Source organism: Schistocerca gregaria, chromosome 1 (genome assembly GCF_023897955.1).
Source record: "Schistocerca gregaria isolate iqSchGreg1 chromosome 1, iqSchGreg1.2, whole genome shotgun sequence".
Taxonomy (NCBI): Eukaryota; Metazoa; Arthropoda; class Insecta; order Orthoptera; family Acrididae; genus Schistocerca; species Schistocerca gregaria.
In genome coordinates this window covers 217,063,712-217,086,807 of record NC_064920.1, presented here as the reverse complement: position 1 = coordinate 217,086,807, position 23,096 = coordinate 217,063,712, and the positions used below count along the sequence as shown (strand labels likewise).

Sequence of the window (23,096 nt, the reverse complement as noted above, 5' to 3'; positions counted from 1 at the left end):
AATAACCCTTCATCTTATCTTAATTGATGTGTAGTATTCATTTGTCTTTTCAAATATTCTTTATATTACACTTTTACTAAAACCTTGTTTCCTATCACTTCTCTTCTTTCATGTATTGTCTTCTTTATTTTACTCCACTTCCCTTTTTTGTTTAACTGGAGAGAAAATTTATATCCATTATTATATGAATAATAATCTTACCCAAACATGTATAGCTATGGGACTATTGTTACAGGCACAGTCGCTGTAAGGCGCCAATATACAATATATTAATAAAAAATAATGTTATATCATATGACAAACTCACAAAGGATAAAATGTAGATACACAAACAGAATGAATGTTCTTAGTTTGCATATTGCTGTGGTCTGCACAATAATTCTTGTCACACTTATTTAGTGTAGCATTTATAAATATTGTTAATCAGTATTATTTCCAACAGTTTTTTTCCACGTAGCCGTAACGAAGGCGAATCGGACATTATACAAAATTTATTTGTATATCATGGATTTGATATGCAGGGTGTGATGCGAAATTTGCGCACTCGGGCTTCGCAGCACGACTCCTCACATGCCAGCGATAAAAAAAATGTCCAAGTGGTATGGTATCTGGCATCTTAATCGTCAACAGCGATTGCAGTGGGTCCTCTGGAAAGCATTTGCACTTGTATACAACAATCGTAAATATGGAACATTGGTCAGCTTTGAAAAATGCCCTTTCCACGTAGTGGGCTCGAATTTATTTGCCCCACTTCCTCTAATAGAAGTGAAACCTGTTTTCTGTGTGCCCTCCTCTACCAGTCACATAGATTAGTACCAGCTACTATTCTTTCCTCGTTCAGGTCCATTACATTTCGTCAGAACATTATGTTACCAGTAGGACTAGCAACGTGCTTTACAAGTAACGTCCAAACTCGGTTACTATTTGTATGTGTTATCACTAAGGTCCCATTAATTGTTTCAACTGTCTATTCCTTATTTGTCTACACACATATTTGTTGCGTTCAGCATTACAAAATGTTGTAAATTTAGATTAAATGTGACATAAGAAATGGTGTATATTACATTATGAAATTTCAGAAAGAAATTAGCAAATAAAAAAATGCACCCCAACCCAGATCTGAACTCTCCATCTTGTGCATGCTAACCCAAAACTCTATCCACTGCACCAACTGTGTAGCGCAATTAAATTGTGCTATCAGACGTAGTTGCCATACGTGTTGTTACAGTGTTGCCAGATTGCCACTCCTCAGCGTCCTTTTTCTACCAGATATACTCGCCAGACGAAATTTTGTGAGAAACATTTTTGTATCGCTGGCATGTGAGGAGTCGTGCTGCGAAGCCATATATATATATATATATATATATATATATATATATATATATATATATATATATATATATATATATATATATATATCTGTGTGTGTGTGTGTGTTTGTGTGTTGAAACGCTCATGAGGCTAATATTTTTGGCACAAAATACAGTTATTTTTCACCAATAAATACGTATTTTCTCATCCACTACTGAATAATTTTTTTCTTTACAAACTTTTTGTGATCTACTAGTAGCATACTTCTGTCCTGAGGTTTATTAGAATTTCTGAGCGGAGTATAAAAGAACTGCCTTTGTTCTTGAGAATTTTTTGATATCCTACTGTCTCCTGCAATCACTCAGATTGGTACTTTTTGACTTTCATAATGGTTTTATGTCATTCATAAACATTCTCTTGTTTACCAAAACTATATTGAGGCAATTCAAGGCGTTGTTGTTCTGTTAAAGTTTTGAATACAATATGTAATGTTTTTGTGTCCACAGCTTGTGGTCTAGCGATTAGCGTCTCTGTCTCTAGGCCCTGAGGTCCCAGGTAAGATCCCCAGTGGGGGTCTCAGTCATCAATGTCATATGACCATTTCAATCCTGGCCCAGTCGAGGACTTTCTTCGCTCGCAGACTGAATGTCTGCTCTGTGCTTATTATATCACCTCCTCTTCATTTATGCACACCTCACTGAAGTGGCATCAAGTAGAAAGACGTGCACCAGGCGGCCAAACAACTATCGATGACATCTCCGGGCCAGTAATGGAATACAATCATTACATTTGAATTGCTTTTGTGTGTTATTTACTATTGTATGCATTTCATCAATTCCATGAGTGGACCACTGGACGCGATTAGTGGAAAAAGAATGAATACTTTGGAAATTAAATTCATAATTGCAAGTTTGTGGTCTGCAGAATATAAGTACAAGTAGTCAATAATAGTACTGTTGTCGTCTCCGAGAGTACGTCCGCAGTTCGTGGTCTTTTGGCTAGCATTGCTACCTCAAGATCACTGCGTCCCGAGTTCGATTCCCAGCTGGTCGGGGATTTTCTCTGCCTGGGGACTGGGTGTTAGTTTTCCTCGTCCATGAAAGTGGGTAATCTACCCGCTGTGTATAGTTCGGGAATGTGTAAGAACGCTGATAACCGCGCAGTTGAACGCCGCACAAGCCAAACAACATCCTCGGAGAGTACCGAGTATTGACACATGCGGCCTCAGCATCAGACTGCTTTTGTTTATCGAGTTCGTGTGTAATATCTTTGGTTATTTCCCAGCGTTTTTATCTCTGCTCATCAGCTGCGCTACTGTTTAGGTGTCGGCGTATTTGGGTGTGCAGCTGTCAAGGAGGAAGGAACGAGGTGAGTAATGTATACCGTGCCTTTTTAGTTGCTCATACTGTTGTGACAAAACAAATGATAAATTTCGTGTGTTGTGTAGAGCAATCATATCGCTTTCCTTCCTGTAGATGACTTAGGTAATGTTGTCACAGTTGCATTGACAGTGCTTTAGTTCCTGGATGAATGTACTGTAAATCCCAATTTCTCTCGGTAGAATGACTTACATGTGTAGAGCTAAAATGCAGGACCTAGTGACATTGTGTTTTAGTGATATCAACATTAAAAATATGTTGATAGAGACAGATTTCAAGGAGCAGGTGGTACGTTTGGTGGAAGTCGTCAAATAACAACGTTGTAGTCCGCTTATTTCTTATTGATGATGACTTTCGTTAGACAGTCTTCTATTTTAAATTTCCGATGCCCATCATATTGTAAACACAACTCTAACAAGGAATAAAGACGTAGACTATAGAAACCGAATAGCACGCGAGGAGTGCATTTGGCCCTACGAAGTAAGTATGCAAATTTACAATATAATTTTCCTACACGACTAGGTCATTAAGGATGTACAGAAACTTAGGTAAACAAAGATGAGGCTGGAATAGCACCTAACTTTTCAAAGCAACTATACAGATATTCACTGTAATCAATTTAGGAGAATAACAGAAAATCTAAGTATGAACGGACGGGCAAACGGATTTCGCCAACCTTTTTGCAGGCTAATTCTTAACTATTTTCAAAAGATTGCTAACGTTCCGCCATTTGTATACATATGAACTTTCTTTACTGAAGAAATTTTCATCATGCCATAGAAACAAGATTCCTAAGATCTATTTAAATGTTCAATCAAAACCCTTTGTACTTTGTAGGTGTTCAGCCCTTGAAATTTCAAAGCACTGTAGGAAAAATAAGTTGTCAGCACTGACATAAGTTTAATCCTGGAATACACAGTATATGAAAAAAGATCATACTTTCTAACATAAACCACAGGTTATGCTGCAGATCAGGCTGTTACCATGTCTTTATATTAAGACATATTCTCTCTCTCTCTCTCTCTCTCTCATAACATTAATTGGCTTTGCCAAATCATGACCAATCAATCACCTTGAAACCAAACCCATACCCCCAGGCTATGCTAAAGCTCAGTCTGTCACCACAACTGCTATTAAAAACAGTGAAAGACCAACTGTACATGGTCTTCAGTACTTGTAATTACCAGTAGACATGTTCAGGTCTAATGTATCACACTATCAAAGCTACCATCCACAATAACCAACAACATATTATTAAGCAACAGAAATGATGCTACATCTAAAGTAGTTGTCACAGAGACCAATTACATAACATATGTTGCACGTTAAAGATGCACCAATTGTATGTTGTTCACTAGACCTTGCAATGTGTTTTTATGCTGTGGCTCTAATCACCTAGACATTAACAGTGTCAAATTACAAACTTACTTCAACGAAAGATTTTAAACATTCAGTGTTTTAGAAAATGAAGTCTGTACCTGAAACATTTCCACTCTTTTGCAGTAATGTTTGTTGGAACACGAACATGTGGTGAATGCTGTAACAATCTCCAACCAGGTTTTTTAGGGCACATTTGTTGACTCTGCCGATTCGCAACCAAACTGTTACCTTCCAACCTAACCTGTATCTACAGACTATTGTCACCACAACAAGTTTTTCCCCCTGTTAGCATTCATCGGCTTTGGCATCCAACAATAAAACTGAATACATGCACCAAAAGGTGACATAATGGCAACAATTAACATTGTCACTTGCCAATGACCACTACTTGTATTGAATATTCCTTCTGAACAATCATGGGTTAACTTGGTTGTACTTGCCTAAACATACATAAAATCTTTGTCAAATTATGATAAGCTTTCAGCTCCCATGTTTTTGTGATCGCCTGACAATTTAGATTTGGTCTAATTGGGGGGGGGGGGGTGGTTATGGCAAAACTGAAGATTACATGATCACCAGTCAACTTTGACCTGTGATGTCACGATGGCACCCCTATTTCAAGCTTGTGTAACAAACACAAATAATATGAAAAATACTTAATTCTGGAAATAACACTACACTAACGGAACCACTGTGGGCATTAGGGAGTTTTCAGTTGGGACAAACTAAACCTATGACAATCCTAATAACAAAGACGGGTCAAAGAAAATACTAATGCAAAAATCAAGCAAAACCATTCCTCAGAAATCAGGAAAATTACAGGAAAAAGAGAAAAAACTTGTACTAGAAATTTCACTTGACTTGTGTATCTTAAATGAAGTCTGGTACCGTGACCCCCTATGTTGGTCCATAACCTGCCATAGTTGGCACTCAGAACTTGTGACCCATATAGCTTGAACAGAATCCATAATTCCACAAAATCAAACACAGCTAGACAAATCTAGTATCTGTAACTTGACCTATATAGCTAAAACTAAATTTGCCATAAAAACAAAATTTCCTCGTATAACCAATACGAAATCGTGGCCTCACAACTGAAGGTAAAGCAAACTCCACAGTACCTGCCAATCACAATCCCACATAATAACCAACAGCTAACAACACAAAAAAAATTCATCCCCGCAGGGGGCTCACAACTCTCTTCAGTACATACTTGACTACATCTACATTTATACTCCGCAAGCCACCCATTGGTGTGTGGTGGAGGGCACTTTACGTGCCACTGTCATTACCTCCATTTTCTGTTCCAGTCGCGTATGGTTCACGGGAAGAACAACTGTCTGAAAGCCTCCGTGAGCACTCAGATCTCTCTAATTTTACATTCGTGATCCCCATGGGAGGTATAAGTAGGGGGAAGCAATGTATTCGATACCTCATCCAGAAATGCCCCCTCTCGAAACCTGGCGAGCAAGCTACACCGCGATGCAGAGCGCCTCTCTTGCAGAGTCTGCCACTTGAGTTTACTAAACATTTCTGAAACTACCATGGGGCTACAGCCTTTGCAGCACGACCTCCCTTTCTATGCTGCAAGCCTATACCTCCAGTATTCCTTTACATCAGATTCTTTCTGGAGTAGACCCCACTTGGAACTGGTGCCCTTCCATCTAAGCACCCTTCCTTTCCGATAAGGTATGCTCAAAACAGCACTGTCTCCATCTCGTTGGGGAAGCGGGGGGGTCGTCAAGCACTTGCGTGCTGATAGCCCCCCTGACCACACAGGGATGACACTGTTGGTGTCGGAGAGGAAACTGAGCGAGATGGCATGGTGTATTCGGGAGGAAAATGGTTCAAACCCGATTCCAACCATCCTGATTTATGTTTTTTGTGATTTCCCTGAATCACTTCAGGCAAATTCCAGGATGGTTCTGTTGAAAGGGCATGGTCGATTTCCTTCTCCATTCTCTCTTAATCTGATGGGACTGATGACTTTGCTATTTTGTCCCCTCCCCAAATCAATCGATCAGCCGAGCGGAAATCTCCCCATGTATGCCTGTCACAACATATATGGAGCCCTGAGCAATGGATTACTGACCAGGTAGATATTGCTGAGGCAGTGTGGTGCCCAAGGGAAGGAGAGCACCAGCACCCTTTTGGTGTGGGTGGCACCATGACAGAGGACTTGCATATGAAGTGTTCTCCCACTGGTGGTCATACAGCCTCAGCAGTCATTGCAGAAGGGGAAAAAAGCAGAGAGGTATGACCCAAAAGGTTACCTTCACTGGCCTATGTGCTGGGAGGAACATAGAGCTGAATGACAAGCAGAGAAACAGTCATGTCCAAAATGGAGTGGGTCAATTTTGATTAAAACACCATCGTCTGCCACGTCACGAGCATAGCTTATGTGCGACAAGCTGGGTAACATTCCAGCGATTCACTCCCCATAATAGACCAAACATGGTTCATGCCATCATTTTCCATTGTGACTTCATCTTGCAGTCTGACAAAGAGCTGCATGCTAGCTTGGAGTGATAGGGTGTAAACTGTGTGTTGTTTGCATAGGGGACAACCAGCTGGGTCGCTACCAGGGCACTCACCTTGGGCTTTGAGCCCGCCACCCCATATGCGGTGCTCCGAATGAATAGAATTCGGGCACAAGTCTTTGCATTACGACACTAGCCCAACCTGTAGCTATTTTGGATGACAATTCATCATGAATGTTTCTTGTCACCATCTCCCTGTTGCATCAACTGTGGAGAGCACAATTCTCCCTGCTCACCAGAACACACTGTCTTTGAGAGAGGGAGGGTGAGGGAGGAGGGCATGACATGACTCTGGACAGACTTAACATACCAAGAGACCAAGAAAAAATGAGCATCTACATCCTGCATGCATGAAGATGTTGTGTGAAACAGTTATGATGTAATCCTCTCTGATGGCACTCTCCCACATTATGCGTCCTACAGTGAGTGCTCAGGGCTGCTTGACCATGCTTCCTCCCCCCTCTGATGGATGAGAGCTCTCCTCCTGCTGCTTTCCCCACACCCACTTTGGGAGCAATGACACCCCACTCGCTGGGGACATCAATCCTCATCCCCCAGTAACACAAGTCGCCCTTGTCCAGCTTCTCATGTCTGTCAGGAAGGGGTCCCTTGGGAGGCTCCAGTGTTTCTGCTGGTCTGCAGCTGGATACTATCCATTGGCTGAAGAGCTGCAGGCTGCTGGTCATAGGTCTTAAGATTGTCTTCAGTCCCTGAAACTGATTCAGGGATGCCCTCCAGCATCCAAACTCCCTAAGGAGAAAAGACAAAAAGAAGTCTTCAAAGAGCAAGGAATTCCTGGTGGGGGCCCCCATGCCGCCCAGTCCCACAGGTCCTGCTTCTGTCGTCAAGGTGGTGATGCCAGTGGCCCCTGGGGCTCCAGATCACACCACACAGTGTGTCTCAGAACCTGTGTGTGTTGATACAGCAACCTCGCAACTGGGGGCAGCAGATGACGCTGCTACATAACTTGCCACCTTGGTCCCTTCACACCCTTGCAGCATGTTGACAGCACAATTCTCCAGTGGAATTTTAGCAGTGTTTGAGCCATAATCTCTTAAGCTCTTCCCCTGCTTTCTGCATTGCCCTTCAGCAAACTTGGTTGCCAATAGTGCAGACCACTGCCTTTGATGGCCAATGGGGATATTTTAAGAATCATGCAGATCATTGGATGAAGTTTCCACAAATATTCTGGACCCAGTATATAGTGAACTTATGCCTCAAGATACAACTTCGCAGACTGGCTATTCAGGTAAGGGCATTTCAAAATTTTAACATCTGTAATGTCTCTCTCTCTCTCTCTCTCTCTCTCTCTCTCTCTCTCTCCTGATGGTGGAGTGCCTCAGAATGTATTGTCTGGATTGGCTTCTCACTCCCCCCCCCCCCTCCCTCCCCATTTTTTAATGTGGAGAGACTTCAGTGCCAACAATCCTTTGTGGGACGGAACCAAGATCACTAGCTTTGGTAGATATCAAAAACTTACTGGCAGATCTCAGACTCTGCCTCCCAAATACTGGTGCCCTCACACACTTCAGCATGGCACATGGAACTTAATCCAGCCATTGATCTTCCTATTTGCAGCCGTAGTCTTCTTCCATCCATCCACTCAAGGGCCCACGGTGACCTGTGTGCTAGTGACCACTTCCCAATCTTTGCACTCGTCCCTCAGCATCAGTGCCCTGGGAGCCAGCTGGTATGGGCTTTTCACAATGCCAACTGGGATGCTTTCACCTCCAGTGTCTTTCTTGGTTCCCTGCTACATGGAAGCATTGATGTGGCTGTCCGGAGTGCAACAGCAGCCATTCTATTGGCAGTTGACTTAGTGATCCCCTATTCTTTGGGATCCATCGATCGGAAGATAGTACCTTGGTGGACCTTGGGAAATGCTGAGGCCTTCAGAGGGGCTCTCCAATGCTATAAGCAGCATCCATTGATCGAGCACCTCATTGCCTGTGTGTGACTCCATGCCGGGTCCAACACATAAATAACGATGGAAGCAAGAATGCTGGGAATGGTGAATTTCAACCATTGGACTATGTAAGCTGCCTCCTTTGCACATTTGGGCAAAGATCAGATGCTTTTGTGGATACCAGCCCTCTGTAGGTGTTTCTGGTACAGTGCTATTTTCACTGACCAAGATACTGTAGCCCAATATTTTGCTCTGGATTATGCTAAAGTCTCAGCATATGAGAACTATCAAACTGCTTTTTGTGTGGTCAGTGAGTGCCCTTGCCCTTTGTCCTGATACAGCCCTGAGGCCTGACAGCATGCACAACCAAATGCTCGAACACCTGTCGGTGGATTATCAGTGTCGTCTCCTTACTATGCTCAACCAGATCTGGAAAAATGGTGTCTTCATTATGGGAGTTTGGCATGCAACAGAAGCCTTTCAGGCTTTGACTGTGAAGAGCCTACTTGCAGTGTTGCATGTGTACCCTGACCTCAGATCTGCCTAGATTCTTTTTTTGGACTGAATGATTCAGTTGAACCCCATGGTGTTTTGCCACCTGTTACTGGCTGTCCTTGATGAATTTCAACATTCGGAAGTGGTATACATTGACAGCTCAGTGGCCAATGGACGAACTGGTTTTGTATACACACATGCAAGGTTCAGTGAACTACACTTTGCTGAATGGGTGCAGTGTCTTTGCTCCTGAATTGGTGGCCATCAAATGGACCTTAGCCATGCTTGTTCTGGCACTGGCTTCTAATTTGCAGCAACTCCCAGAGCAGCCTTCAGGCTGTAGACTAGTGTCACCCTCGTCACCCCATTAGTCAAGACTATCCAGAATCTTCTTTCTCACGTCCATCAAGCTGGGTGGTCAGTGATCTTTCTTTAGACCCCTGGACATGTTGGTTCTCAGGGAATGAACATACTGACTACTTGGCAGTGTTGGCTACCAGGATGCTGATTTTTGGAACGGGATCTTTGATCGACTCTATGCCATTGGAGTTCTGACACTTGGACTGGTCCATTCTGGACTCATCAAACAGAGTACAATTATGGAGACCATGATGATGAGGAGGCCTTCCCTTCGCTCTTCTCGCAGGTATTTTGTTTTGTCAGCTGTGCATTGGCCACACTTGGCTGACTCACGCCCATATTCTGACGTGAGGGCCGGCCTTACTGCCGATGTGGTGCTTGCCTGTGACCAGCCCTCTGCCCCCTCTTGGGGTCTTGCTGCTCTTTGGCAGGTTTGTGGTTGGCTACTATGGGGCTCATGCCTTTGCAGCATAGTTTCTCTTCCATGCTCCATGTCTATCCTCCTGCTATTCTATTTCCCCTCCCTTGGGGAACATGTCTTGGCTATTTTTGGAACTTTATTTTGCATTTTTGGTAGTCTGTATCAGAATAGTCTCCACTATTTTTCATTCCTTTTTCCTCTTCGTCCACCTTCTCCTATCCTCACTCCGCTTTCGTGTTCGAGGTCCCTCTTTTTCTTCTTCACTGTGCATTCCTGAAGGTTGGCTCACGTGTCTGATGTGTAACAGATGACTAGATAATGCGTAATTCCCAGCCCGGAGGGGTGATTGCCTGAGCTGCTGCCTTCCCAAATTGCCTACTGAACCCTCTGTCAGGTGTTTGGGAGGCATGACCTGAGGTGTGAACAATCACCTAAGGCAGGTGCACCCCCTTCTGACAGGGGCCTCCAATTGGAAGAAATGCGTCATCGGAGACTCTGGCAATCATGGGGATTTTCTTCCAATGAGCCAATCATCTTCACAGCAATAGCTACAAAACGTAAACAGAATGAGGCTATTCCATGTACTGAAGACAGTCAATCCTTCGCACCGGTAAATCCATTTATTATTCAGAAAGGTGTAGCTGTTCTGGCCCTGTGAAATCCTGCTCTTGTTAACGCAATAGCACTTTGCGTTTGGGGACTACTTCAGGTTCTCAACCACAACTGCCTGCAGCTTCACAGCTCCATGGCTATCCTGTTTGTGCCAAGGCCCTTTGAATGCTGAATTCTTTCCATTGTGTTATTTACACTAGGCTGCTGGATGGTCTCATTGAGACAGAAATCCAAATGTACCTATCTTATCAGGGTGTCATTGGCATCCATTGGATCATGAAAAAAGTAGGTGCCGACACACACTCTTTCTCACTTTGGATAGTGATTTTTCCATCAAAGATCAAAGCAAGTTCTGAAGTTATCACAGTCAGACCTTATGTTCCAAACGCAATGCGCTGCTACCAGTGTCATCATTACAACCACGCTATAGAGTTCTGTAGACATCCAGCCAAATGTGTAACCTGTGGCAGGGATACTGACAAGGGCAGTTGTTCCTCCTCCTCCCTGCTGCATCAACTGCAGTGGTGACCATGCCATCTCCTCCCACGATTGTTCCATGTATCTTGCTGAGTGGGCTCTTGGGGAGATCTGGGTGAAGGAAAAAATGCCTTACCCAGTTGCTTTGTTAGTTTGAAACCCTGCGATCTACCATCTGGTACCTACATTAATGTTCTTGCTACATCCAACTCCATGGATTGTGTCGGAAGTACCAAGCAGCTTTTCGTGAATGATGCTGTCGTATGCAGAGAAGTTGCAGCATAAGAAAATTGCAGTGAAATGCAGGAAGATCTGCAGTCAATAAGCACTTGGTGCAGGGCGTGGCAACTGACCCTTCACATAGACAAATGTAATGTATTGCGAATACATAGAAATAAGGATCCTTTATTGTATGATGATATGACAGCAGAACAAACACTGGTAGCAGTTACTTCTGTAAATTATCTGGGAGTATGCGTACGGAATGATTTGAAGTGGAATGATTGTATAAAATTAATTGTTGGTAAGGCGGGTGCCAGGTTGAGATTCATTGGGAGAGTCCTTAGAAAATGTAGGCCATCAACAAAGGAGGTGGCTTACAAAACACTCATTCAACCTATACTTAAGTATTGCTCATCAGTGTGGGATCCATACCAGATCGGGTTGACAGAGGAAATAGAGAAGATCCAAAGAAGAGTGGCGCACTTCGTCACAGGGATATTTGGTAGGCATGATAGTGTTACGGAGATCTCAAGTGGTAGACTCTACAAGAGAGGCGCTCTGCATCGCGGTGTAGCTTGCTGTCCAGGTTTCGATAGGGAGAGTTTCTGGATGTGGTATCTAATACATTGCTTCCCCCTACTTATACCTCCAGAGGAGATCACGGATGTAAAATTAGAGAGATTCGAGCGCACAGAGGCTTTCCGGCAGTTGTTCTTCCTGCGAACCATACTCGACTGGAACAGGAAAGGGAGGTAATGACAGCAGCACGTAAAATGCCCTCTGCCGCACACCATTGGGTGGTTTGTGGAGTGTAAATGTAGATATAGATGCAGGCATGGAGGACATGGTCACCCAGACACGTGACCTCAGAATTCGCATTGCGGTTGTGAAATCGCCTAGCATCATGGTAGCATCTGTATCTCTTCCTCCAGCTATGCAAAACACCACCAAACTTTCATCTGACAGTGCAAAGTCACTAGCCACATGACTAGCAGGCTGGAAAGGACAGGAGGAATGCTTCCAAGATGACTTCCTATTTTCCTCCAGCCAACCATCTGAATCTTCCGCTGCCAACCGGAAAGGCTTGAAGAAGTAAACGGCAAATGGTCTTCTCCTTAGCCAACTCAAAGTTTCTCTTAGGCAGTGTCGTCGTGTGATGCCCTTGCCCAGCTGACCTCCATGTCATTGGTACACACCACCAATCATTTTTCCGTCTGCAAGCCAACAGAAGGAGAATTCTGACACTTCTGTAGACATCATGGAGCAGGATCCTCCTGCCGCTGTGCCCTATGGCTGCAAGTCTCCAAAGGCTGGCATCTTTGGAGCTGCCAAGGTGACACCCATTTATTATTTTCCTTGTCATGACTCTCCTCCAATGGAATATTCGCAGCCTTCGATCCAACAAAGAGGATTTACATCTGCTCTTAGAATTACAGTGACCACTTGTTCACTGCCTCCAGAGAACGAAATTGTGTCCTCACAGCTGATCTGCGCTCTAGCATTTCTTCCCGGCCAATTTTGACCTTCCCTCTGTGGGGGAGTCATGCTGCTCATACAGGATGATGATCATAGTAAACCCAACCCCCTGACTGTCCTCCTACAAGCAGTTGCAGTTTGCCTTTCCTTCCCCACTCGACCTTTTACCTTTGTACCGTTTACACCCCTCTGTCATTCAGTGTCACCAGGACAGACATCCTCCAGCTTATTGGGCAGCTACCTTACCTATTTCTGCTACTCGGTGACTTCCATGCGCACCTTCCCCTTTGGGGTTCTCCCAGAACCTGTCGGAGAGGTACCCTCTTGGCTGACATTCTTAAGCAACTTAACATCTTCTGCCTGAACACAGGAGCACCCATGTTCCTTTCAGACTTACCATTCTGCACTGCCCAGCTTGTCCATTGTGTTGAGTGGTCCATTCTCTCTGAAACATACTCAAGTGACCATTTCCCTTGGGCTCTCCATTTGCTTACTCCTACCCCACTTATGTGCACACCCAGATGGCAGCTTATTAAATCTGACTGGAGGCTTTATTCCTCCATGGTGACCTTTGACAAACAATATTTCCCCTGTTGTGATGACAAAGTGTGATGTCTTACAAACATTATCCTTACTGCTGCAGAATGTTCCATTCCCGGCATTTCTTCTTTACCATGCCGTGTCCGGGTCCCTTGGTGGATTGAGGCATGCCACAATGCAATTTGCGCATGGAGACATGCTCTCCGTGTTTAACTGTTATCCTATGATGGCAAACTAAATTCATTATAAACAGTTGTATGCACAGTGTTATCGTCCTTGAGGATAGGAAAAAGCTAGCTTGATTTCATTTACTAGTTCTTTTAACAGTTTCACTCCCTCTTCCATAGTGTAGGCTAACCTCAGACAGCCCTCTGGGACCAAGATTCATTATCCAATTTCTGGTCTGACAGTAGCAGTCAGTGTCATTGTGAACCTTGCTGCTATCTCAAACACCTTGGGGTGCTGTCCCCCTCCCCCAGGGGGCTCAGTGTCCTTTCGTGTGTAGGTGTGTGCCGAGCATGGGGCCCCTAGCTATTGCAGCCTTCCTTCTTTCCAGGGCTGCATTTCCTTGCATTTCCCCTCCTTTCCTCTCCTTGCTCCTTTCCCTTCGCGCTCTCCTCTGTGTCTCTTGATGTCCTTGTTTATGTTGGACCCGCTATTATCCTGGTTATGATGGCTTTCCAGTTTGGTTTTGTTGCAGAATTACCTCATCCTCTTGGCATTCTCTGGTCCCCCTCTAGGCTTTGATCTCCATTACTAAATTTCTGTGCCGTAGTGTGAGCGATTTGGGGAAGAGCACCTTACCTAGTGTCTCAGACTTGTGCCCTCCTAGTTCCTACCACCTTTTCCTTCACGTCTGGTGCTGGGGTGCATAGCCATCTCATGTGGTGGTGTCGCTGTGTACCCTTTTGGTTGAACTCTTTGAAAACACAGGGATCACACTTCTGATACCTGAGCTGTGACCACCTCACATAAGCCTAGGAGTGGTTGCTTGTCGCCCTGGAGCATCGAAACTCCCAGCAATGGCCACCGTGCCAGATGGCCCTAGCTGTGGCTGGGTGATGCCCGTGGGGAGAGCTCCTAATTAGAGTGGGTGGTATGAGGGCGGAGGCTATGCAAATGAAACACATGTGGGTCCAGAACTCTGGCCGTTCTTCTGCTGCTGTCTCTCTGCATGGAACTGATTCTTTTAGTGCTGCTTCTTCTGCCCCTTCGGCCTTCCCTTCCATGGCTACCCCCTTGGAAGGAGGGTCAGGCTTGTTGGCTAGGGGCAAAACCTTTTTCTGCTATCTGGTTTGCACCAGGAATGATGAGGATACTTTCACCAATAACAAACCATTATTTTTTGTGGAACACATTGAAGAAAGGTTTGGCAAAGTGGACTCTCTGAGCAACATGTGGTCGGGTTCGTTGTTGATCAAAACTGCTTCATCTGCCCAGTCTGTGGCCCTTCGTGCCTGTAACCATCGTGATACAATTCCTGTGTCCATTAGCCCCCCACCAGTCTCTGAATATGGTTAAAGGTGTGATTTTTTTTCACAGGGACCTCATCCTTCAAACTGATGAACTTCAGGACAGTCTTTGACGGCGGTGTGTTCACTTTGTTCGGTGTGTTCAGAAGGGTCTGATGGACAATTGCATTGATACTGGTGCGTTAATCCTTACCTTGGAAGGGGATACCCTTCCTGAAAAAGTAAAGATTATGGTTTATTAATGTGATGTGAAGCCGTACATCCCACCACCTATGAGATCCCCCCTGCGGGTCCGGGGGTTAGAATAGGCCCGAGGTATTCCTGCCTGTCGTAAGAGGCGACTAAAACGAGTCCCTCCCCCTCAAGGGGGTAGTTAGCGCCTGCGTCCGGAGACGGACAGTTTCACGACCTATATTTGCGTTCATTTTGGTTTTTCACTTCTTCTGGTTTCTTCCTTCCTTTGGTTGGTTCCTTTCTTTGTTCTTCTCCATCTCACTGTCTTACTTACTCTTCTCCTTGCCTTCTTCTCCTTGCCTTCTTCTCCTTCTCTGGTCTCCGCTTCGGTGTTTGAGACAGTATGTCCTTTCTTTCCCCCCTCTCCTTTCTTTCCCCCCTCCCCTCTCTCCTTTCTTTCCCCCTCCCCTCTCTCCTTTCTTTCCCCCCTCCCCTCTCTCCTTTCTTTCCCCCCTCCCCTCTCTCCTTTCTTTCCCCCCTCCCCTCTCTCCTTTCTTTCCCCCCTCCCCTCTCTCCTTTCTTACCCCCTCCCCTCTCTCCTTTCTTTCCCCCCTCCCCTCTCTCCTTTCTTTCCCCCCTCCCCTCTCTCCTTAGCCATAGCCGGATCTGTCAAGTCTTGTACCAGGTTGCGTAATGGTACCTTGTTACTAGAAACTGAGAGCGCCTTTCAGGCACAAAAACTGCTTCGGGCCACACTCCTGTACACGTTCCTTGTCCGGGTGGAGGCTCACCGCCCTTTGAATTTGTCTCGTGGAGTGGTCTATACTAGATCACTCGACGGATTGACTGACGAGGAGATTCAGTCTTTCCCCGCTGAGCAGGGCGTGACGGCTGTCCATAGGGTCATGAAAAAGGTCAACAATGACCTTGTACCGACCCGGACACTTTTGACCTTTGACAGTGTTCAGCTGCCGTCACGCATCAAGGCGGGCTACGAAGTTATTTCTGTTCACCCCTATGTCCCGACACCTACGCGCTGCTACCAGTGTCAGCGTTTCAATCACACTCGCCATTCTTGTTCCAATGCGGCTACATGTGTGACTTGTGGCAGGGATGCCCATGAGGGTGACTGTCCACCTCCATCTCGTTGTGTGAACTGTCGCGGTGACCATGCAGCGTCCTCCCGCGACTGTCCCGTCTACAAGAAAGAACGCTGTATCCAAGAAATTCGGGTCAAAGAGAAAGTCTCCACCTCGGCTGCTCGCAAGCTATTTGCTAACAGGAAGCCCACGTTGCTCCCAGCGGGGAAGTACAGTACTGTCCTTGCCTCTCCTCGGACTATCAGGGAGGTGGCGACGCAGACATGCAATCTGACCTTCAGCACTACGGTCGTCCGTTCGGCCAGTGCTCAGATCGCCCGGTCGACGTCTCCTCTTCCTCCCGTCGCCCGTCCGACACAAGCACTTTTATCAGCTTCTGCGAGGACGAAGACCCAGAAGTCAGAAGCACGGGCCTTCAAGAAAGAACCGTCTCGTGCAGACCTTCTACGTACCTCGAACCCTCACCCATCGACCAATCCTTCCACAAAACGGCCTTCCAAGAAGGCTCATAGGAAGCACAGTTCTCCTTCCCCGCCACGGCGCATTTCTCCTCCTGTGCCCCCCAGTGGTTGCTGCCCCCGGCCGTCATCCGTTTCGCCTGGCCGCATCGCTGGTACCCGAACATCTGCCCGTTCACCAGTGGAGGAAGCAGGAAGCTCCCCCTTCTGGCCATCTTCACAAGATGGCCGATGAACCTATAGAACAAATGGACGATGACTGTCCGCCTCCTGCTAGCGGCGGCAGTGCTCGCTAGAAGCTGGGACCTCACGGCCTTCTAGATGACCCCTTTTTGCATCTTCTTTTTCTCACGATTGCCCTTATTCACTGGAATATTCGCAGCATTCGTTCCAACCGAGAGGACTTGAAATTGCTGCTCCGCTCGCACCGTCCGCTCGTCGTAGCCCTCCAGGAAACGAAGCTACGCCCATACGATCAAATTGCCTTGGCACACTACACCTCTGGGTGTTTTGACTTACCCCCTGTGGCAGGTATTCTGGCTCATGGAGGGGTTATGTTGCTGGTCCGGGATGATATCTACTATGATCCCATCACATTGCACACCATCCTGCAGGCAGTTGCCGTCCGCATTACTCTCCCCAATTTTACATTTTGCATCTGTATCGTTTACACTCCATCGTCGTCTGCCTTTACCAGGGCAGACATGCTGCAAATTATTGCTCAGCTCCCTGCACCATTTTTGTTAACTGGAGACTTCAATGCTCACCATCCTCTTTGGGGCTCTTCAGCATCCTGTCCGAGGGGCTCCCTGTTAGCAGACATTTTCAACCAGCTCAATCTTGTCTGCCTCAATACTGGCGCCCCTACTTTCCATTTAGACACATCTCACACCTATTCCCATTTAGACCTCTCTGTATGTAGTACCCAACTTGCACGCCGGTTTGAGTGGTATGCGCTTTCTGATACGTATTCGAGTGACCATTTCCCATGCGTTACCCATCTCCTGCATCATACCCCCTCTCCGTGCTCAACTAGTTGGAACATCTCCAAAGCAGACTGGGGGCTCTTCACTTCCAGGGCGACCTTTCAGGATCAAACCTTCACAAGCTGCGATAGTCAGGCCACACACCTCATGAAAGTCATTCTCACTGCTGCTGAATATTCCATCCCTCACACTACTTCTTCTCCACGCCGCGTACCGGTCCCCTGGTGGACCGCAGCATGTGGAGACGCCTTACGTGCTCGACGATGTGCATTGCGCACCTTTAAACGCCACCCTACAGTGGCGAATTGTATCAATTACAAACAATTATGTGCGCAGTGTCGTCGTATTTTTAAAGAAAGCAAGAAAGCCAGCTGGGCTGTTTTCACAAGCACCTTCAACAGTTTTACTCTTCTGTTGTATGGGGTAGCCTGCGCCAGCTATCTGGCACTAAGGTCCACTCACCAGTTTCTGGCTTGACGGTCGCGAATGACGTCCTTGTGGCCCCTGAGGATGTCTCCAATGCTTTCGGCCACTTTTTCGCAGAGGTTTCGAGCTCCACTCATTACCCCCCTGCCTTCCTCCCCCGAAAACAGGCAGAGGAGGCTCGGCCACCTAATTTCCACTCCTCGAATTGTGAAAACTACAATGCCCCATTCACCATGCGGGAACTCAAAAATGCACTTGCCCAGTCACGGTCCTCCGCTCCGGGGCCTGATTCTATTCATATTCAGATGCTGAAGAACCTTTCTCCTGCGGGTAAATGTTTCTTTCTTCATACTTACAATCGCATCTGGATTGAGGGACATGTTTCCGCATGCTGGCGCGAGTCTATTGTTGTACCGATTCCTAAGCTGGGGAAGGACAAGCACTTGCCTTCCAGTTATCGACCCATCTCGCTTACCAGCTGTGTCTGTAAGGTGATGGAGCGAATGGTTAACTCTCGGTTGGTTTGGCTGCTTGAATCTCAACGCCTACTTACCAATGTACAATGTGGATTTCGTAGGTGCCGCTCTGCTGTTGACCATCTGGTTACCCTGTCGACCTTCATAATGAATAACTTCTTGTGGAAGCGCCCGACTGTGGCTGTGTTCTTTGATTTGGAGAAGGCTTATGACACCTGTTGGAGGGCGGGCATTCTCCACACCATGCATACATGGGGCTTTCGCGGTCGCCTCCCTCTTTTTATTCGTTCCTTTTTAATGGATCGACAGTTCAGGGTACTTGTGGGTTCTGTCCTGTCGGACACCTTTCGCCAGGAAAATGGGGTGCCACAGGGCTCCGTTTTGAGCGTCGCTCTCTTCGCCGTAGTGATCAATCCAATAATGGATTGCCTCCCAGATGATGTATCAGGCTCCCTTTTCGTGGACGATTTTACCATTTATTGCAGCGCGCAGCGTACATGTTTCCTGGAGCACTCTCTTCAGCGTTCTCTTGACCGTCTTTACTCCTGGAGTGTCGCCAATGGCTTCAGTTTTTCTGCCGAGAAAACGGTCTGTATTAACTTCTGGCGCTACAAAGAGTTTCTCCCACCGTCCTTAAGACTCAGCCCCGTTGCTCTCCCATTCGTGGAGACAACAAAATTTTTAGGTCTTACATTTGACAGGAAACTTAGTTGGTCTCCACATGTCATATTTGGCTGCCCGTTGTACCAGTTCTCTAAATGTCCTCCGTGTTCTCAGTGGCACGTCGTGGGGAGCGGATCGAACCGTCCTACTTCGCCTATATCGGTCGATCGTCCGCTCCAAGCTGGATTATGGGTGCTGCACAGCCGTCCATCTTACGCCGCCACAACTCCATACAACATCGGGGTTTACGGCTTGCGATCGGAGCGTTTTATACTAGTCCCGTCGAGAGTCTTCATGCTGAAGCCGGTGAATTGCCACTCACCTACCGGCGCGATATGCTGCTTTGTCGTTACACCTGTCGGCTTCTGTCAACGCCCGACCACCCATTGTATCGTTCCTTTTTTGACGACTCTCTCGACTGTCAATACAGGTTGTATGTCTCTGCCCTGCTACCCCCTGGAGTTTGCTTTCGACGCCTCCTTCAACACCTTGATTTTTCACTCCCTGCAACCTTTAGAGTGGGCGAGAGCCTCATGCCACCTTGGCTCCAGACTCAGGTTCGCGTTCACCTTGACCTCCGCTCGCTCCCAAAGGAGGTTACCCCCGGTTCAGTATACCACTCCCGTTTTGTCGAACTTCGTTCGAAGTTCATTAATATGACCTTCATTTATACAGATGGCTCTAAGACCAATGACTGGCTCGGGTGTTCTTTTATTGTCGGTGCACAAAGTTTCAAATACCGGCTACATGGCCATTATTCGGTCTTCACAGCTGAGCTCTTTGCCCTCTACCAGGCTGTTCTTTACATCTGCCGACACAGACATTCTGCTTATGTCATCTGCTCCGATTCTCTGAGCGCCATCCAGAGCCTCAGTGATCCGTATCCGGTTCACCCTTTCGTGCACCGGATCCAACGCTCTCTTCAGCAGCTGGTGGACGACGGGTCTCCAGTTAGCTTTTTGTGGGTTCCTGGCCATGTCGGTATCCCTGGGAACGAAGCTGCAGATGCCGCGGCCAAGGCTGCGGTCCTCCAGCCTCGGACGGCTTCTTGTTGTGTCCCTTCATCAGATTGTAGCATGGTCATTTGTCGGCGCATTTTATCGCTGTGGCATGCCGATTGGGCTGCACTTAGGGACAACAAGCTTCGGCCCTTGAAACCTCTTCCCGCAGCTTGGACGTCGTCCTCACGTCCTTCTCGGCGCGAGGCGGTCGTTTTGGCCCGGCTACGAATTGGACACTGCCAGTTCAGCCATCGCCATCTGCTGACGGCAACGCCGGCACCGTTCTGTCCATGTGGGCAATTGCTGACGGTCCGCCACATTTTAACGTCCTGTCCGGATTTTACTACGCTGCGTCTTGATCTTGGCCTGCCGTGTACTCTGGATGCCATTTTAGCTGATGACCCAGGAGCTGCTGCTCGCGTTCTTCGTTTTATCAACTTGACACACCTGTCTAAGGACGTTTGATTATGCTGTAGTTTTTTAATCCTATGTCTGTTACTACGTCTTTTATAGTGTTGTCCCTTTTAGTTGCTGTTTTAACCTTGTGCCTCGCGGTACATTCCTAAATTAGTCAGGGCGCTAATGACCATTGTAGTTGTGCGCCCTAAAACCACAAAAAAAAAACCCTAAGAGATGTTTTAAGTGTGTGCTTTCTGGACACGTCTTCCTGCTGTCCGCAGGTGCCTCTCTGTGGTGACTGCGGATGTCTACTCCATGAGGGACATTCCTGTGTTTGTCCTCCTGTGTGTATTGATTGCCGTGGCAATCATTCTCCACGTTCACCAGATTGCCCACTTTATATGAAGGAAAAGAAGATACAGGAGTATAAGGCCCTCCTGTGTCCATGATGTCTAGCTGTGCTGTAGTTACATCTTCACCCCTTCCTCTCCCTCCCTTACCCCAGTCCCGAACGCCTCTCCTCCCCTCTGGGTGCCGCTCCCCCTCTCCAGCCAGGGAAGTGCCCCACTTCTTCAGCGTCTGATGGTCAGGGGTGCCCCTCCCAGGATACCACTGCCCGGCACTTTCCATGCCAAAGGTCTGCTGCCACACGATGACCACGAAAACCATGGTCTGTGGGCACCCAGGTCACACAATCTCTTCGTTCCAGATCTTGCTGCAGTTGGCTCCTTTGTGCTTGTGTGATTCTACAGGAATCTCATTTTACTAATGATCACTCACCGACCCTCTGTGGGTTCTGTTTTTTCTGTCGAAATTGGGTCGGCTCCCAGTGGGCCTCTGGTGGCGTTTGTAAGTTGGTCCATATGGACATTGCTAGCATGTGGATTCCTCTTCAAACTACATTGGAAGCGTTTGCTGTTAGGGTCCACCTGGACTCTGAGATCATGGTTTGCAATCTTTATCTCCGTCCTGACAGGACTCTTCCACCTGCTGCCGTAACTGCCCTTCTTGAGCAACTTACTCCTCCCTTCCTCCTCCTCGGCGATTTAATGCTTATCATCCCTTGTGGGGCTGTGCATTTCCATCTAGTTGGGGTCTTCTTGTAGACAAGTTTCTTGCAGACCACGAATAGTGCCTTCTTAATGATTGCTCCCCTACTCACTTCAGTGTCCGTCATGATACCTTCTCTGCCATTGATCTTTTTCTTCTCCCTCCCTCCTCTCATCATCACACTGGTTGCCACATGATGACCTTTTTGATAGCGACCATTTCCCGTTGATTCTCTCACTCCCTTCCCGCTCCCCGATGAACAGGTTCCCTCGTTGGTCTCTCCAACACACCGATTGGCACAGGTAATTCATTCTCCTTTTTTGTCAGGTTGTATTGATGATGTCCTACGTGATGTATCTGATGCGACTGTACATGCTGCTAGCCTTGCTGTGCGTACTTATCTGGACCATTTTACTGCATGGCAAGTACCATGGTGGAGTATGGCTATTGCCATCCATGATTGCCGTCGAGCTAACCAACGCTTTAAGAGGCACCCATCTGTTGCCAAACTTATTACTTTTAAATGCCTTTGCACTAAAGCCTGTTACTTAATCAAACAGAGCTTTTTCTTCCCTCGGTTCTTCTGTCCCTAAGTGACTGGTATGGGCTACACTTGGCTCTCCAAGGTTGCCATTGGCAGTCTAGCCTCCCAGGCCTTCACCTCCTGGATGGCCTTTGCACGAACCCGTTGGTTCTGGCAGAACAAATTGCGACCCATTTTGCATCAGCCTCGTATCCGGCTGCTTTCCTTCACCAGAAACAGCAGGTCGAAGCTTCCGTCTTAAGTTTTACCCCTTGTCAGTCAGAATCTGACAATGAACCTTTTACTGAATGGGAACTTATTTCCGCACTTTCTTCTTCTGATGATATGCCCCTGGCCCAGACTCCATTCATAACCAACTGCTTCAATATCTTGGTGCTCCACAACAGCAACATCTCCTCTTGTTTGACCCAGTTTGGCTCCAGGGTGACTTCCCTTCTCAGTGGAGCGATAGCATCATGGTACCTGTTCTTATGCCTGGCAAGAACCCCCTGTTCGTCGAAAGCTATCTGCCCATTAGTCTGACAAATGTTGTTTGCAAGTTAATTGAAGGGATGGTAGCCTGTTGGCTCAATTGGGTCCTTGAATCTTGGGATATCTTGTCCCCTTTCCAGTGTGGCTTCAGAGAGGGAAGGTCTCATATCGATCATTTACTTCACTTGGAATCCGCAGTTCGGCAGGCTTTTCCCAGCGCCGACATTTGATTGCAGTATTTTTAGACCTTCGCAAGGCCTATGACATGGCTTGGCACCATCACATCATACATACACTTCATGAATGGGGCATCTGCATGAACCCAGGAGAATGGCATCCCACAGGGTTCCATATTGAGTGTACTTCTTTTCCACATTGCTATAGATGGACTTGTGGCCTCTGTCGGTCCTTTGGTCACCCCTGCTCTGTATGTGGATGATTTCTGCATTTGGGTTAGTTCCTCTTCGATGCCACCCCGATCTGAAGCTCTGTCTCAATGCAAAACGATGACCTGTGGTCCCACAGTTTTGTTTCCTGGGTCTTCTTTTCGACAACAAGCTCACTTGGCTGCCTCATATCAGACTTCTGAAGGTAAGATGTTTCCGTAAACTCAATGTCCTTAGCTTCCTTGCCCACACCTCTTGTGGTGCGGACTGCTCCATCATTCTCCATCTCTATTGGGCTTAAGTGCTGTCTTGCTTGGAGTATGGTGTCAAGTTTATGGTTCGGCTGCTCCTTCCACACTGCACCTCATAGA

General features: G+C 46.8%; 1 protein-coding gene across 6 annotated transcripts in view; it reads left to right on the top strand.

The window, feature by feature from the left end:
• Positions 1–2,587: 2,587 nt before the first annotated feature.
• The window catches only part of LOC126337131 (synaptosomal-associated protein 25), a 352,176-nt gene continuing 331,667 nt past the window's right edge, over positions 2,588–23,096 (top strand). For 3 of the 6 annotated variants that reach the window (XM_050001443.1, XM_050001440.1, XM_050001441.1), the window contains exon 1: positions 2,588–2,679. The gene's annotated coding sequence lies outside the window, so the exon portion shown is untranslated. The remainder of the gene's footprint in view (positions 2,680–23,096) is intronic. The other 3 variants (XM_050001442.1, XM_050001445.1, XM_050001444.1) reach the window with 3 other exon arrangements.